The sequence below is a fragment of the Amphiprion ocellaris genome, chromosome 6 (assembly GCF_022539595.1).
Source record: "Amphiprion ocellaris isolate individual 3 ecotype Okinawa chromosome 6, ASM2253959v1, whole genome shotgun sequence".
Classification (NCBI taxonomy): domain Eukaryota; kingdom Metazoa; phylum Chordata; class Actinopteri; family Pomacentridae; genus Amphiprion; species Amphiprion ocellaris.
Window position 1 is genome coordinate 36,933,977 of NC_072771.1, and position 14,184 is coordinate 36,948,160.

Below are 14,184 nucleotides of genomic sequence, written 5' to 3' on the forward strand. Positions count from 1 at the left end.
CTGGACCTGGTCTAAAGTGGTCCAGATGCAAAAAAAACAAACAAAAAAAAAACAAACTGAAGTTTCCATGTTTTTAAATTTTAACACAAAAAATAATGGTTTCCCATGTCAAAAATTCTGTTTTATAGAGTCTTCAGCCTTTGCATGACAATCTATTGAAGATTTGACCCACTGAAGCTCACTGGGCTTTTATCTGGACCTGGTCTAAAGTGGTCCAGACACAAAGAAAAAAACACTAAATTCTCCATGTTTTTGCATTTTAACATTAAAAAATAATGTCTTTCCATGTCAAAAATTATATTTTTGAAGAGTCTTTAGCCTTTGTACGACAATCTGTTCAAGATTTGACCCACCTAAGCTCACTGGGTTTTGATCTGGACCTGGTTCAATGTGGACTAGATGAAAAAAAAGACAGTGAAATCTCTAATATATCTTTTTATTATTATTATTATTATTATTATTATTATTATTATTATTATTTTTTATTATTATTATTTGCATTTTCACAAGCAGAAAAATAGTTTTACAAATCAGAAACTGGCTTAAATCATTGTCCGCTTCTGCATGACAGCCTAGCCCAGAATCTAGTTCATTCAGTTTTGCCCGGCAGTAGTTTTAATGTTGTGGCTGATCGGTGTATATCATGAGGCTTCTGTGATCCAGAATTTGAAGACGGATACAGGGAAAATCATGAACCTGTGGAAATCAGCTTTGCTAATTTCCATCACGATGGACAATGCTGGGTTTCAGCAGAGTTTTATGTCACCGTGAATGTCCGCAGCTGCATCTGTACTGCTCATCTACATAATGTAAATCTATTGCAGGCTCTCCCTACATCACCACCTGTCCTGTCAAGCCATGTTGACGTTTGCAGCGATTTCCCCGTGGACAGCAACCACGACAAAACTGTTTGACTTGTCAAACTACACCTGCTACAAACCCATAGTGGATTCATGGATAGTGAAATATTTGGCTAAACTGTTGAATCTTGCATTTTGTCTGGAGCTTTGTGGCATTTTTATTAGAAATGAAGGGAATCTGTGTTGTTCATCACAGCCACTTAGCGACAAATGTGATGAATCATTGAGCCAAGTTGACCTCGGCGCTTTGACCCAGTCCCGCATGGAAGGAATCCCCCCCGGCCGCAGTCAGCTCTGATGTGAACCAGCGAGTAAACAAATGAGTCGTAAACCCAACAGATGGGACCTGCGATGACTAATTCCATCGGCCTGTATAGAGTGGCAGATTGTAGCACAAGTGATCAAAAGAGCAGGAAAGAGGGAAGAGACGGAAAGTTTGTTTTCTGTCTTGCGCGCTGTCAAGTTTGCGTGACGAGAAAGCGCTTTTATTTCACACACCAAAGCGTCACAACGTGCCGCCTCCATCGGTGTCATCGCTGTGCTTATCAAACAGAAATCACCTGCCCAATCTCCTGAGTGGATTTCTGTGGCAGAGCGTTGGCATTTATCACAATTTTTGTGACAGGGAGGACTGAAAAAATGCAAATAACATATCACACGCCTCATGCATCCCTGAAATTAATTTTTTTTTTCTCTTTCTCTCTCTCTCTGTCTCAGTCAGTCATCAGCGACTGGTTTGTGTTTTTAGTAATCTCATTTGGAGGCAAGTAAAGCTGTCCAAGAAGAATTAAAAAACACAATGGCCATGACAGCAGCTTCCCAGTTCTCTCCCTTAAAGTCACCAGTTAAAGGGGGGGATGACTCGATTTCTCAGTCTACCATTTCTCCCCCACACCTAAGCCTTTTGTTCTGTGCCAAATGGATGGCGCCCATATATTATAGATCATTAAAGCACTTTGATCTGCTCTCTTTGAGATGCATGATGCCATCCCATCCCTTTGAAAATGATAAGCATTGTGCAGCACGAATGAAAAAAAAAAAGACGGAGAGGCTTCTTCTCTGTGTGCGTGTTGTGAAGGAAACAGCTCAGAAAATGCCACCAGTGTGGAAAAACGTGCAGAGCAAGTGATCCGCCACAGCCGCCGGCCGACCAGAATCATTCCTACGCTTGCCTCCAGGGTCTACATTCCCCTACCTTTGCCCTTAACATGCACACAAGCACACGAATAACCACAAGTGCACACGCAAACATGCAGAAAACGTATAGATGTGGATGTAAACATGCACAAGCTCTCACAAACATACCTGCAGTGTCTCGTGCACACACACACACACACACACACACACACACACACACACACACACACACACACACACTCACACACTCACACACTCTTTCTCCCATCAGTTCCCATATCTATCAGTGTGGGGTGAGAGATGATTTGGAGCAGCTCAATGTTTTGATCATTAGTTTGGACTCATGGTGTGCAGCAGCAGTGAAAAATGAGACTGCTATCTCATGGCCACCTGTTCTTTTAATAAGAAAAAGAACAATTCCCAATCACAAGACGGATTGAACCTGATGCCTGGGGAAGACAAAAAAAAAAAGAAAACATGTTGGTGTGCGTGTGCCTGTTTCAATGTTTATTCGTGCCCCTGCGTGCATCTGAATCCTGTTCAGCTTATGTGTGATATCCACAATGGAGCTGGGAGGATAGGTCACGCATACATCTTTACTGAATACAAAGATCACACCGCAGAAACGTGTGTGAATATAAGAGTTAGCAGTCTGAACATTATCACTTGAAACCATGATTGTCATTGTGTGTTTGTTAGGCATGTGAGTGTGCAAACTGAGCTGTTGCAGGAGCTTTGCCTCTGTAGAATTATTATAGATTGGTTCAGACAGTTCTTATTTGCAAAAACAGATGGATCACAAGGTCTTGCAGAAGCAAAAGCAACAAATTGATTTTGTAAAATGCTAAATTGCCTTAAATGTTAACTATAAAGATGGCAGGTTGTATATTTCTTACACCAGATCTTTCTATGGATTGCTTTAGAGTAAAAAAACGGCCTTTGATATGTGTATAGATATCTATATCTGTGTGAGAATTTGTCCATTTGGTTATGCCTGCATGTGTGTAATTGGATATATCGGTGTATGCCTATAGAAAGCAGCATGTCACCAGGCAATCACAGCATGGTCTTCCTTGGTTTGAGGATCCGATTGTCATGCCAGAACAGTAGGAGGAACATTTATGCGACCAGTGATGCTGAGATAAAAGCAGGGAGCGAGCAGGAGCTGGGCTGTTTTTTTCTCACTGCTGTGCGGTGAGCAGACAGCAGCGATCGACCACATCAGTGTTTGGATTTGTTGGAGGTAATACCAAGGTGCTTTAGTGAATGCAGCAACAAAACCACATTAACCTGAAGCTTACAGGTCAAAATCACTTCCAAAATTAGCACAGTACTCCTTTTGTTTTCTGTGTCTATTTTAGCTTCCAAACAGTTCTTTTTATCCTTCCACAGGTTTGGTTCAGTCATACTGAATGGAAAAAATACATATTTTCCCGCCAGCCTCAAAAGATATCTAGCCAAGGACAAAATTGTTTATATTTGTCCAGGTTTTCACAAGATGTCTTGTGATTTCTTCCACCACCCCAATAAAATGGAGGTGAATAGAATTTCATTTCATATCTCGATGTTGAAATAATGCACACCACCAGATACCACTAGAGAAAAGTAATTTAATCTGGGCAAACTGATTCTTTAATGCATGGATTCTTAACCTTTTTACCACTGCAGCCACATCAGCTGAATCAGTCAGTGACTTCCATTTCATTTGGCATTCCTGTCAACTTTGTCACTACTGCAAAAATGATTTCTATTCTCTCCTGTACCTGACATCCTCAGCTTCTTGGGGAAAATGCTCGTGGAATGGCAGGTCTCACTGGGTAAGCCCTGACAATGAACTGCAAGTCAGCTTTTGACACTTTGATGTTTTCCCACTATTACTTTTTTTTTCCCAGAGCGAGAACAAAGTTATTTTCTGGACAGGTGAGCAGCGGGCTTCTGATCCATGCTTCAGATTTGTCACAGAGAGTGATACGTGATTTTTACTCTGCAATCCTGTACTCAGATCATTAGGCGAGGAGGGCAATCTGTTTTTTATATAACAGAATTTTTTTGCAGCTTTAGAGGAGACTGTTTGCCCAAAAGAAAAAGCCGCTGTAGCCAGCCTTCGCTATGATACAGGAGCAGGTGGTGGCCTTGGATCCCATCAGCAAAGGTGACGGAAGCCATGCTTTATCATATTTCTTTTCCACCACTAATTAGAATTGGATGTAGCGGAGCAAGAGGGTGTGGTTGCCTCAGGCCCCAAAACCCCACCGGGGCCCAATCTACCAGACTGGACATGCATTTTTCTTGTTTAATTGAATATTTTGAATGATGTTTGTATGTCTTGGTTGCAGGAAAAAAGAAAATTCAGAGTTCTGCCATTCATTATCAACTACATATTTACAAAACACCCTCTAGTCACAAGTGCAAGTGCAGTTTCTGCTATCTAAAGTTAATTTAAAACATGCAGATACTTTTATACTTCACCCTAAGAACAAGGTGGCTATGGATGAAAGAGAGGAGGATGCTTCTAAAAGATCAAATCACATAAGTATATACAGTTCAAACACATTGGAGCTTTGGCAGTTAAGATTTGGACATTTCATGCAGGTGGCAGTTGATTCCATGTTCATTTTTTTTTTACCAGTTTGGATTCAAACTGGGGCTGCACAGTGACATAGTGGTTAGCACTTTCGCCTTGCAGCTAGAAGATCCCTGGTTCGCGTCCCGGCTTTCCCGGGATCTTTCTGCATGGAGTTTGCATGTTCTCCCTGTGCATGCGTGGGTTTTCTCCGGGTACTCCGGCTTCCTCCCACAGTCCAAAAATATGCTGAGGTTAACTGATTACTCTAAATTGCCCGTAGGTGTGAATGTGTGAGTGCTTGTTTGTCTATATATGTAGCCCTGTGACAGACTGGCGACCTGTCTAGGGTGTCCCCTGCCTTCGCCCGAGTCAGCTGGGATAGACTCCACCCCCCCCATGACCCTAGTGAGGATTAAGCGGTGTATAGATAATGGATGGATGGATGGATTCAAACTGGGGCTGCACAGTGACATAGTGGTTAGCACTTTCGCCTTGCAGCTAGAAGATCCCTGGTTCGCGTCCCGGCCTTCCTGGGATCTTTCTGCATAGAGTTTGCATGTTCTCCCTGTGCATGTGTGGGTTTTCTCCGGGTTGTCCGTCTTCCTCCCACAGTCCAAAAACATCCTGAGGTTAATTGATCATTCTAAATTGTCCGTAGGTGTGAATGCAAGTGTGATTGTTTGCCTGTATATGTAGCCCTGCAATGGATTGGTGACCTGTCCAGGGTGTCCCCTGCCTTCGCCCCAAGTCAGCCTGGGTAGGCTCCAGCCCCCGACAACCCTAATGAGGATCAAGCGGTGTATAGATGATGGATGGATTCAAACAGACAGCTGCTGGATGAAAACATGATTGCTGAGTTGTTTCATATTCATTCGACTAGTTGTATCGACTTCTCAGAGCTGCTCACTATCTGGCCTTTTGCAGAAACACTGTTGTTTGCTGCTGCTTGTGTTGCAGGCCACCGTGTCTCCTCGGTTATTGTAGTAACAGCAGGTCGCACATTGCTTTCACACTTTGCAGTTTGTTGTCGCGTGTGGGTTGATGTGGCTGGACTGTGTAGGCTGTGTGGCTTTACTGGGCATCCAACGTGAAGGACAAACCATGCGTTCATCTGCCTTTTATCCTTGGTTGTCTTCTTTTGTTAGTTTAATCCACCTCATTTTTAAAATTTGAGCGCATTATTGGTAAAATCTGTGTCGCTGACCGTGGTGCTGAAATATCCTGTTGTGCCACTTGAAGATAAATTCATGGAACTGTCTGTGGTGCTGAAGTAAAACGCCTCTCTGTAATCTGTTTGCATCCACATACAGGCTGTATAAAGGTCCAATAAAAGTCCTCACCCAATCTGCACCCTACTCAGAGTCTTTGTGGTCTGCCCATAGGTGGTGCCATTATGCAGTTATTGTATGCACTCCTTCAATAAAAGGAAAAAAAATAATTTAAAAAAGTGCCTTTAAGCCATTTTCGTGCTCTTCCTGAGACCTCCCTCTTGGCATCTCTGATCATGACAGATTCATGCAGTAAACTATATAATAATGTCACGTGTCCACAATGTCAATAATAATGTTACACGTCTAAAACGTATATATTTTATCAATTCGTATGACTTTTTACAATCAGTAACAAATGATTTCTTGGGCACTCAGTATCAGTGGGAAAAAAGCTGTAAAGACAATTATCACTGTATAAATTTAGCTTCATTTTAAAGTCTGTATCATTTAACAAGTTTACTGACATTTAGCACATTTTAATTAGAGCTAAGATTTGCAAATCCTGCAGACACAAAGCAAAATTTGCATTGTTTGGATTTTATGTTTCTGTTTTACCTCTGTTTTTGGTTTCCACCACTCCTGTGTGCAAAATATGTGGCTTTTTAGCAGCTAAATGCTCAACTGTGTGCTAATTTTGTCTGTCTGCTGTTACTGTCAACTAATACTTGGCAGGTATTATTAGCATGGGATTTTAAGGACTTGTTTTCAGCTCTCTGTTGACAAAACTTATAACAGTGAGAAACAGTGGCAGACAAACCAAAACAAAGAGCTGAAAGACCATAATATGCTCTGCACACCAAAGTGGAGTGGCAAATTGATAACAAATGTGGTAATTCTCTGTGGGTTCATCACTACAAGCAACCTAAACATGACCACATCATAGCTGCGTTAATGTAAACTTATTTGGGATCATTAGATTAAAACAAATGTTTTATTAGCACAGTATAATATCATGTCATTTATTGGATTAAAATGTCTAAAATTTGAAATTAAAGTTTAATTATTAGCCATTTTATTCTTCATATTTTCTTGCTTTTTCCTTCTGCTGATGAAATAACCTCTGGGCTTTATTGGATAGATGTATTCAATAAAGATTACAAAACGAGGATAGGTTAAGTAAATACAGCCTGACTGAGCTGTTCCCCTCCAGAACACAATGAAAAAATGAAGATATTAAATTGGTTCCTTGAATGAATAGAACTTAATTTGAAGCAGGACAGTGTCTCATTGTGAGCAGAAGAGACGTGCTATTGAGAATATACAGTAGATACATTAAATAGAGTTAAAAAGAAGAGCAGTTGGAGGTGAGCTGAGAGCCATGTCAGCATTATTAACTTATTTGATCCTTCTCCAAACAGGATATGAATAATTGCTTGTTTTATTTCAGGATGATGAGTCAGAGACTGCCGCCCTATTCTTACACAACCTCGGGCGGAACGTGAGGTGGCAGCCTGTAAGAGCTCTGATTTTGTGGATAGGAAAGCCAAGTCTGGCACATCTTCATTGATTTCTCCCTCTCTTCCCTGTGTTTGTGAAGGCTCCACTAGAGAAAAGGGGGGGGGGAGAGACTGGACATCACATCTGTTTTTGCTTCACTGTTTGATACCCACATCTTTATTGAAGCCGCGATCATGATGCCTATATGGGGAGACTGAACCCACACATTTTTTTTTTTTTGCTCAGTAGTACAGAATGTGAGCCCGAAAAAAATCCCAGTGTCACACACCAGGGGGCAGTAGTAGTCTTCAAGGCCTTTCCATGAACCTCGACCCAGCTGTGTGTATGTATGTGTGAGAAAGAGATCCTCAGCAGCATCTTCTCCTCCACAATCCTCAGTCCTAAAAAACCCTTTTAAAAGGCTGTATGAAAATTCAGCGTGCTTTCAAACTGACCTATTTTAGGAGATTGGTTGCTTGGCTTCTCTGAATTTTTTCCCTCTTTTCTTTCTTCTTGTTCTTCTCTTCTTTCCTCCCATATTCTCTCTTATCGTGATGAGGATTTTGAGAAGACAGAAGAAATATTGGCAAGTTTTCGCTGGGCCAGATTTAAACACATGGACGCACTAGCGACGGTTTGAGACCATCCACGCTAAAAATAGAGCAGTAATACCCAATATGTGTCTTATTTTCCATACCTAGAGAGCATATGGCAGCTCTGCACCCACACACAGCCGGCGTGTGCACACAGAAAACACAACGCTTCCCTCTTTCCTTTCTTTTCTGCCTTTTATGCCATTTCATAAAGCTTCTTGGGAGTCCAAACATGCCAACATCGCTGGGTGAGAGCACTCCATTTCCGCAGACATGCACTGTAGTAAACACAGTAATCCCCTCCTCCATGTTTTAAGGATTAATATCATCTTTATTCATAAGCATGGCAGGAAGACTGCTGTCGTGCCTGTGAGGGGACACTTCGGCTACACACACTTAACAAAGATGGACATGCGCGAATAACCGTCGGGAGGCATGCGGGCCGGCTCAAACACACGTGTCCTCGTCTTCTTTTCCGTGATGACATGATCTGTGGGTGGCAGATTGATTTGGTCCAGCGAGGGAGAGAAACAATCAGATCAAAGAGGAAGTGGGAGAGAGAGGGAAAGAGATAGAGAGAGAGAGAGAGAGCCCTTCCACTTTGACTTGATGGATTTAACTCTCATTCAAAGAGATAGACTTATGACACATGGGAAAGAGATTCACTTTTCCTTCCTTTTATCTGCGGAAGTACTACAGCGTCTCTTCGACACACACAGGGACTGGTTGTAAAAACACCTCCAACTCAGACTGCCCTCTTTCTCTTTTTTCTTTCCCTCTTTCTACTCAACACACAAAACCTCCAGCACTCATGTTTCCTCTCACCTCCACTTTTCTCTTCCTATCTCCCGCCTTCTTTTCTTTCAGAGATGGCTCTAGTTAACAAGCCCAGGGCTCAGGGGTTGCATTAGCGAGGTCCGCGGTCCGTGGTCCCCCATCACCGAGCTGGAAGAAGACCTTCAAAAACACCGCTGTCTATGTGATCGCCTGTGTGATAAAAGAATAAAGCTGTTAGGAGAGGAGGAAGACGAGGAGGAAAAAGTGGCGGTGGGGAGAGTATCATTGTAACAGCCTTTGGTGTGCCAAAAGTTTGGCTCCTGGGGTTCAGATTGTCCTCCTCTGATTTCCCTGCATGCTCGATACCCAAACTGATAAGGCAAAGTGGTGGGGGGGCTTCCAGATATGGTGTTTGCGAGGTGTCTTGGTGGCATTTTTTGTGCATGAGAATGGTGTGCTTGTTAGTTTGTGTGTTTGCCCGTGGTCCCAGGCGAGGATTACCTTAGCACTCATTATCACTCATGGTGAAGATCATCATTACAGCCTTGCCTGCCCCACACAGCTCCCTTACCTCCCTCCAGTAACTCACTGCTAATACCCACACAGCTCTGAGACACACTGTAGGCTGCAGCCAGCTAGCAAAGGGCATAAACTGTACATAAAATGTTCCTTCTCTGGCAGGGATGCTTTGCTTCTTTAAAAAAAAAAAAAAAAGGGAAGATAACACCAAATATTAGTTGGGAGTTAAACACATTCATCCATTGAAAGCACACGTCTCCGAGAAGCCGTCAGATGCACGACGCTGTTGGTATTGTCGGTATTGTTTCATCTGAGTGAAAGCTGCTTAAAAGCTGCTCCAGCGGTTTACAAATCTGTTTTCTGGAAAACAATTTCACTTTCACAGACCTCCCGCACACCCATTGTTCTCAGTCTTCTGTGTCCCATGTGGGCGCTGCAGCCAGCTCACCCCTTGATCTTACTTTCTGCATCAGATTCATTGTTCCTTGATGAGAGCTGCGCTCAAGATTCACTGCCTTGTGACGCACATTCTGCATGCGTATGTATATATTAATGATTTTCATACTATTAGTAGTTATTATACTCCTGCACCACCTGCCGTGCTCATTTTCCCACTTTACAGATTGCAACAATTTTCTGTCTTTCTGTTTGTAAGATAAAGGATGTCAGAGCCAATATTATCTCACTCTCCTCCTCTAATCTCCGCATTTCATGGCCAAGAGTCCTGCAAAATTCTCTCCCATCTCACTGCTGCATCTAAATGAGCCGGTCAACAGTACAAAAATCGTCCTTCTGTCCTTTTTGTTCTAAAATGTCATTGATACAATCAGTCCTTGTGCGTTCATAAGAGCCAGCAGCCCTTTGATATCTGGCTGCTTATGCTAAACATGCTTGTATTTAACCAGGAAGATAAAAGCCTTTCTCTGACCCAGAACTAGACCTGCCTGCATAGCATTTTTGTGTCTGGTTTCCATACATTATTCTCCACTGAAGCAGCACTTCTCGGAGCCTTGAATGGGAACATAATGCATCGACCCGTCCTACTCCACAGTGCGTGGGTATCTCCGGTTCAGCCGTGCCATGTTGTCTTTTTCCCTCCTACTTCTCTGATGACTTTTTCAGTTGCTGTTGGTAACCGAGCCTCCTCATCTGCACCTCGGTTGTGTGGAGCACCACAAGGTTCTCGTCTGGGTCCTCACTTGTTTACCTTGTGTATGCTTCCCCTTTGGGCATATAAGAAGTTTTAAAGGTATATTTTATCACTGCTATGCAGAAGATATACAGTTATATATTTATTCACTGTCTAGATGCAATAAAAAAACTGGATCCTCCTTCAGAAATCTTGGTGTCACATTGGACCAACATATTTGATTGGTTCCTGCTATTGCTAAACTCAGGCCTCTTGTGTCCCAGGATGAACTGGAGATGATTATTCATGCTATTGTTTCATAATCCTCCATTGAAATCATCCCAAGATTGTTTATAGCTGGTTTAGGTCTTTTCAGACATCACACATGGCTCCACTCACGATCTCTGTAATCTGGCTCACCATCCGTCTCAGATTTTAATTCAAGATGCATGCGATTACTTCTAAAGCCAGGCACCTTCCAACTTCAGAGATCTGCTGCAACCCTATATTAGCAGTTGAACCCTGAGGTCTTCAGAAAAAAACCTGCTGTCTTTTTGGTTGTTCTTTAAACTAAAGCAGACTGTCCCTTTGAAGTGGTGCCTCCTAAACTTTGGAACTCTCCCCTGTTGAACTTAATCTCCGTAGGCACTGCAGGTAGCTTTCAGAAGCAGCTCCTGACCCATCTTTTTAGACTTACAGAGCATTTTTGTCATTTATTTTATCTAATATTTTTTTTCTCCTGTATTTCTGTGTGCTGTCTTTCTTTTATCTTTTATTGTGATTTATTTGACGTCTGATCTTGAAAGGTGTTAAATAAATAATCTTGCTTGCATTTTTAAAAAAGCCGCATTCTTGGGTTTCAAACTGGCAAGTTACACATCTGAAACATGGAGGAGGAAAACTACTATGAAATCATGAAATATGCCACACAGTGGCAAAGCGAGTCTTTTGTCACACCAACAAAGTGAACCCTTTCCCTCCCCTTTTCACTATTTGTCAAAAAGTAATCTTGAAAACCTGAAAGCTGTCATCTGGCTCTTATTGCGAGCTGAAATATAGTCTTTAAAAGTACAAGTGTATTATTATTCATGAGTGACATCAAATCGCATTTCACCTACATTTTAATGTTGACTGAGGAAAAGTGGTGGGTTGTGAATAATGTCATCTCAAGAAGTTCTGATTATCTTGCTGCATGCACAGAGAATAATAATTCCCACCAGCCCACATAGCCAAGACAGAGAAATACTACTAATGATTTTCATGTGCTTTCAACATAGTTTAGCGAGAACTGGAGCTGTTAAACACACTGTTTGTACAGCTCTGGCCCATCGCCAGTGAAACTTTTAAACCTCCTTGTGCTGTAATGCATTGAATCTGATGGATGAACTTCAATCACTCATTCAATAACATCAGCACAGAAGCACACACTTCAGGGGATACTTTCTTGAAGCTGATCCTGCTGGCTTTTTTTTTACATGCAGAAAAACAAAAAGGAGAAGAAAAAGAAAGAAAACGCTTTCATGGCTCTTTAAAAGCTGATTTGCTGTGTTATGTCACACACAAGAATAGAAAAGGAACCCAAAGGGCAGAGAGTTATTATCTCAGTTCATTTGACAGTGACATAGAGACACTCCTGGATGGTGTGTGCTTAAGCATTTTCTGCTTGTTTTCCTTTTTTTTGTACTTCTCCTTGACAGGAAACCTGTGCTGGAAATTTCCTCTGATGTTGGCGCAGCTCCAGCGAGAGGGGAACAATGAGGTGTGGCTGAGGTGCGCCAGACTATTTCTAAATGTAAACAGAGGCATTCACGACCACTGAGTCGCATCCGTCTCTGTCTGCGGATCAGCCCCGGCTGTGTTTTTCCACCGAAATTCTCTCCGCCGACACGCACGCTCGCATAGAAATTCATGTCGTCCTCTATCCCATTATCCCCAATTCACGCTCCCTCTCAGTTGTTTAATCACTGCAGAGGATTGTGGGACACAGTGCTGATAGAGAGAAATGAAATAAATAAAGCAGAGCTGACATCGGTTGGGCAGTAGTCGACCACATTCCCGTCTCAGCAGTCCCAACCTGAGCTGACCTTGAGGTGGTGTTAGAGGCAGATACAGGAGGCCATCAGGCTCGGCGAGGGGTACGACTCCCTCCTCTCTTTCGCACTCACCTCCTTTGCTTTTCAGTGTTGGCCCTCGCATAAAACTGTACAGTGTTTCCTCTAATCTGTCCACCCTCTCCCTTCCTTCTGTCACACACACACACACACACACACACACACACACACACACACACACACACACACACACACACCAGACTAATCTTATCAATTTTAACATCGAGCGGAAATGAGTCCGTGTCTGCCGTTACCAGCTGCCACATGTACCAGAATCTATGACACATATGTGGCTTACATACGTCACTTGATTATAAATGAACATTTCTTTCTGTGTTTCAACCTATGGCCACTTCGCTTTCTACACCTTTCAACCGACTCTTTCCAGAACCAGGTCAACCGAGTTATCTGGTTAACTTGAAACCTGAAACCTCTCTAATCTGCAAAAATGGATTGATGCACAAAAATGTCATCCAGGTATTATCCAGGAAATGCATCCACACAACTAAACAAACTGGCTTCTCAAAACAAGAGGCGGCATCTGGCAGGTTTATGGTCCGTGTATATTTTGGCAATTGAATTTTCTGTTCTGAAATGGGTATTGAAAAACCAAAAACGAGTGGTTATTTGATTTTCATTTTAAAATACAAAAAATAAAATTGAAATACAAGGCATTTTTCCTTTTCATGATCAAAAAGGGATATATGAAATTTTAAAAATGCTTTGATTTTCAGTTTATATTTAGAATAACAAAAAATAAAATCAGTAAGAGACAGAAATGAAAAAAGGTCAGTTTTTTCATTTTCTGAGACCGGAAGTGGTCATCAGCAAGTGTGGAGCCAAACGACAGCAAGATTCTCAGAGGGCGGAGCCAGAGAGCAGTGATTGGTCAGACCATAGATTAGAATAGATATATATTAGAATAGAATAGAATATTCTTTATTGTCATTATACAATGTATAACGAGATTGCAGAGCTTTTCCTTTTCAGTGCAAGGAAATCTTAAAGATAGTGCAAAAACAATCTATTTACATATATACAGTATAAATAACGGAGATAAATAACGGAGTGAATATAAATAACAGTGAATGAGACAGTGGTGTATATTGCACAGATGCACTATGTTGTTGGCTGGGTTGTTCCATGTGAGAGTTCAGGGTGGTGATGGCTCTCAGAAAGAAGCTGTTTTTAAGGCTGTTTGTCCTCGCTTTAATGCTTCTGTAGTGCCTTCCAGAGGGCAACAGATCAAAAAGCTGAGAACCGGCATGTGAACTGTCCTTGATGATGTTCTGAGCTCTGCTGAGGCACCAGGTGGAGTAGATGTCCATGAGGGAGGGGAGAGGACAGCCAACAGTCCTCTGAAGCCTCGCTCTGTCTGCCTCAGTGCAGCTTCCTGTACCAGGTGGAAACACAGAACGTTAGCAGAATCTCTATGGATGAGCTGTAGACGGCCAGCAGCAGCTCCTGTACCAGGTGGAAACACAGAACGTCAGCAGGCTCTCTATGGATGAGCTGTAGAAGGCCAGCAGCAGCTTCCTGTCCAGGTTGTTTTTTCTGAGGACTCTCAGGAAGTGTAGATGCTGCTGAGCCTTCTTTATGACAGCCGTGATGTTGTCTGTCCAGGAGAGGTCATCGGAGATCTGGACTCCCAGGAACCTGAATGTGTGGACACTCTCCACACACTCGCCATTGATGTAGAGGGGGGGCAGGTCAGTTCTGTTCCTCCTGAAGTCCATGATGATCTCCTTTGTCTTTGAGGTGTTCAGTGTCAGGTTGTTTACTGA